The sequence below is a fragment of the Microtus ochrogaster genome, chromosome 10 (genome assembly GCF_000317375.1).
Source record: "Microtus ochrogaster isolate Prairie Vole_2 chromosome 10, MicOch1.0, whole genome shotgun sequence".
Classification (NCBI taxonomy): domain Eukaryota; kingdom Metazoa; phylum Chordata; class Mammalia; order Rodentia; family Cricetidae; genus Microtus; species Microtus ochrogaster.
The window spans coordinates 60,079,340-60,083,645 of NC_022016.1; the positions used below are offsets into that span (position 1 = coordinate 60,079,340).

The following is a 4,306-nucleotide window of genomic DNA, read 5'->3' on the forward strand; positions in this document are numbered from 1 at the left end:
ACCGAAACCATAGGCTGAAATAAGCTAGTCACGAACTGAGACCACCGAAACCATAGGCCGACATATACCGCTCTTCTTCATACGTCAATCAGTCACCTTCGGTATTGGTTACAGTGACTGAATGCTGAAGAACACTGCCTACCTCCAAGGAGCAGGATTCTGTGTAAGTTTTAGCTTCTTGTTCTTTTGCCTCTACCTTTCTGTAGCTTCTATGGATGCAAATGTCAGCATTTTCAAGCGAGGAGAAAAAAAGTTTACTTTAGAAGACTAAATTTGGAACTTTTTTGATGTTTTATATTTACAAGTTTTTTTAAATCATAAAGTTAATTTTAAAAATTAAAAAAAGAAAATAAATCAGGGTGGCAGCAAGATGGCACAAAGGTGAAGGTGCCCGTGGAGCAAGTCTGATGGGCTGCATTTAATCTCCAGAACCCGTGAGAAGGGGGAAGGAGAGGACCAGCTCCACAGAGTTGTCCTCTGACCTCTGCGTGTGCCCCGTGTCAGGTGTGACCCCCCCATCTCATCCGCACACACAGACAGACAAAATAAAAAATAAAAATAAATTTGGCAAATACAAATTACTGTCAGAGTAAACTAGTATCTGTCTGTCTGTTTGCCTACCTGTCTACTTATTTTTAAATTTAGAAACCAAGGTCTAGTACATGTTAGGTGAGCATTGTGGTCTATTGATTGTCCTCACCAGGTCCTAAATTAGTGTGTTAAGAATATAACTGAACAGCGGGCTGATGGACATAGGCACTGTCCCCAAATCACTTTTACCCCTCCCCGCACCTACAAGGGACAGCCATCTGCTTGATAGCTTTTTGAAGTGAGTGGGACATAGGGTCACAACGCCATCAATCCAAGGCCTGTCTCTTTGCCTTACACAGTGAATTTACCCATGAGATTTAGGACACTTTTACCATAATATTTATTCAGTTTTATGGCTTTAAATATAACACTAACTCCTAATAATCAATATTGATTTAACTATAATATCTTATTTATAGACACAGTCCTCTGGTTTGCATATGGACTCAAGCTATAATGGAACAGAAATAAGCCTCTCACTCTCCTGGCCCCGGGCCAGCACCATCGGCCTCTATGAATGGCTGTAAGGCCAAGATGGAGTTTATAATTTGTGATGTTCACTGATCCCCACCCCCACCAAAATGGCTGCCTCCTGCCAGCCATTGAGCCGTGGGGCCGCTAAGCATGTCTGTCCTGAGGTTCTCCCATCAGTCTCCAGCTACAGATGTTCTAGATGTAGAGACAACCAGTTCTAAGCAGAAATGGTAAAGGGAATGAGCCTCTCCCCATCTCATCCTGAGGAGCTGGGGTGAGTCTCTGAGATGTGATTATTGTGGCTATCATTAGTGCTGCAGAAGTATCCAGGTAGTCAAGGCTGTAGCCGCCTCTTCTGCAGCCACCTCTTGTAGGTAGGGACGTTGGCCTGGTCACTGTGATCTGTTGTGACACAGGTGTGTGAGGAAGCGTAGAAGAAGCCAGACCATTCATCTTGGAGAAGTTTATCCTTCCCCGGAGAGACTGGGTAAGCCCGAGGTTAAGGAGATAACTTGTTTGTTTTCGCCCAGGTGCTGTGTCCTCCGCTGACTAGGGCGCAATGTCTGTTGTCCAAAACATGGCCTCTCCCTTTGGAAGTTTCTGGACTCCCTACTCTTTTTGATGAGTGTGGTGGAGAGCTGTATTTATATCCCTAGGAACTCTCTGCACACACATATGATATTCATTTACACTTCTGAAGGAAGCTCTAGATTCCCCAAGAAACCTATGACTTAGGCCGGCCTGATTAAAGCAGCTCTTGCCCCTGGTTACAGATTAGGGTGAACCCCAGGACATTCGGAGCAGTCTGGTTATTTTTCAGTATACGTAAAACAGAGGGTGTTGGAGCTGGTGATGGTCAGTTTTAACTGTCAACTTCCTACAGCCTAGAAAGGCATGGGGAAAAAGTCAGAATGAATAATTCCTTAGATCAGGTTGGAGTGTGGGCATGTCTGTTGGGGACTGTTGATTGTTAGCCGAGGTGGGAAGACCCCAGTGTGGGCACCATGTCATGAGCTGGGCCCTGGACTATGTAACAGAAGGCTAAGAAGCAACCAGAGTGAGCAAACACGGATTCTCTCTGCTCTTGGCTGCGGCTGTGATGTTTTTCTGCAGTAATGGACTATAACCTGAAATTCTAGGACAAATAGGCTCCCTCTCTCCTGTGCTGCTTTTTTTGTCCCTGCTGTTTTATCATACCAGCCACAGAGATGCTAGAACGGAGGTCCGGTAGCCATTTGGCACTGTGTGACCCATGAAGAAAACCAAACTGACAGCCCAACATAAAAGACACGAGATTAAGATGTGCCTGCAGGAGCCCCTACTATTTTGTTTTAAGACTCTACATCCCTTCTTAGGTAATAACCCCCGCACCCCAACTTCATATAGTCCTGGGTCCATGTGACCTTCATTCTTTTTCAAGGTGACTTTCTCAATCAGATTATTCTTTCTCTCAACACAGGGACTAAATGAGCAAGATGGGCTGAGACCCAAGAGTGCTACAGTGTAACTGCAGGAGTGTGGCTGGATTCTAGAGTAACAGAACGCAGATGCTCCAGCGTGTTTGCTGTCCTTGGGACACACCTCCAGTCATTACAAGCCAGAGCAATGAGACCACAAAGAGGCATAACGGTAATATCAACAGTGCTTTGGTTATTCACTGCTCATAGACCGACCCTATGTTGAAGGCCTCAGACCAGCTGTTTCTTCTTTTTGCTCCTGGTTCTGGAGTGAGCTGGACTTGGCTGGGGATTCTCACTCAGGGTCTCTCCTGATGTTGTAGTCAGATCATGGCTGAGGCTGGTGTGTGAACTTGCAGCTGGCCTGCATATCCTACTTGGGTGTCACCTACCAGGTGACAGTGGCCAGCAACAGATGCTCATTGGGCATGATGTTATGGCAAGGAACTCTCCTGGGACTGTTTCCAGGGCCTTCCCGGGTGGCTTGGGTTCCTGTAGCATACGCCTGGCTTCTAAGTAGAATTGTCCCCAGAGCAGGAGGCTGAGGAGAAGGAAGCAAAAATCACCAAGTTTTCTCAGAGGAGGTGCTTAAGATGTCACAGAACCACTTCTGCCCTCACTGGAAGAAGCAATCACAGGCCTGGCTAGATTGCACACCTGTTTACAGGTGACTGAACCAGGGTGACCACCTGATCCATCTAGATCCACCACATGGTTGTATCTTAGGCTGGAAGGGGGGATTAGTTATTCTGTGTGGTGTTTGCTCTTTTTGTCAGAGTCCTGGCAGCTTTTCCTTCTTGGTCATTGCTAGGCCTGGGCTAAAGTGATTGGGAGAAATGGCAGTTGACAGGGAGTGGAGAGTTTGGATAAACAGGAGTGATTTCTAATTATATTGGTTGCTAACCCTGTGCAAGGCAAGCTCTCTTTCCTTTAGTCCTCAGAGCAATCTTTCAGTGACTCCCATTTTACAGATGAGAACATTGAGATGTGCAGAGGATGGGATGCAGTATAAAGGGTGCTCCGTTATCAAACAGAGCCTCAAACTAAAAGAGGTTGAGATGATAAAAGTCCATTTAAATGTCTTGTGGAGAGGAAGGAAGAAGCTGGGAACGCCCCACCTGCAGGTGTCTTCCCTGGGCTGGGGCAGTGACTCATTGGTAAAGAGCTTGCTATGTGGGCATGTGGACCCAAATTTACACCACCAAGGCTCCTGTGAAAGCCGCTCTGGTGCTCTCTGTCTGTAACCCCAGCCCTGGGGCCCTGGAGTGAAGGATCTCCGGGGCTTGCTGACCAGTCAGTCGGTCCAGCTGAACTGAGGTCCAGATCCTGTTTCAGAAAATGAGATGGAGAGTGATGGAGGAAGATACCCAGTGTTTGCCTGTGGCCTCCCACACACATGTACACATACACACACATGCTGAGAGAGAGAGGGAGGGAGGAATGGGGTGGGGGGAGAGAGAGAAATATTCTTCCCAGATTTCATCCTACTGCCCTCAGAAGGTGGGTGATGTCTCCTTCCCTCTTGGTAAAATGGCTGCACTGCAGCAGGTACCAGTGATTGGACCAATCATGTGGGTACATCTAAGGCTTGAGTGACCAATCATCTTTCATCTTCTCATTGTGTCAGTTTCCTTTTTTATTTTATTTATTTATTTTCTTGAGACAGTTTTTTTTTGGTTTTTTTTTTTTTTCCGAGACAGGGTTTCTCTGTGGCTTTGGAGCCTGTCCTGGAACTAGCTCTGTACACCAGGCTGGTCTCGAACTCACAGAGATCCGCCTGCCTC

General features: G+C 46.6%; 1 long non-coding RNA gene across 2 annotated transcripts in view; it reads left to right on the top strand.

Moving 5' to 3' along the window:
- Positions 1-6: 6 nt before the first annotated feature.
- The window catches only part of LOC113456630, an 18,794-nt gene continuing 14,494 nt past the window's right edge, over positions 7-4,306 (top strand). For both annotated transcript variants that reach the window (XR_003377382.1, XR_003377383.1), the window contains exons 1-2: positions 7-163; positions 2,525-2,694. This is a non-coding gene — a long non-coding RNA (uncharacterized LOC113456630). The remainder of the gene's footprint in view (positions 164-2,524; positions 2,695-4,306) is intronic.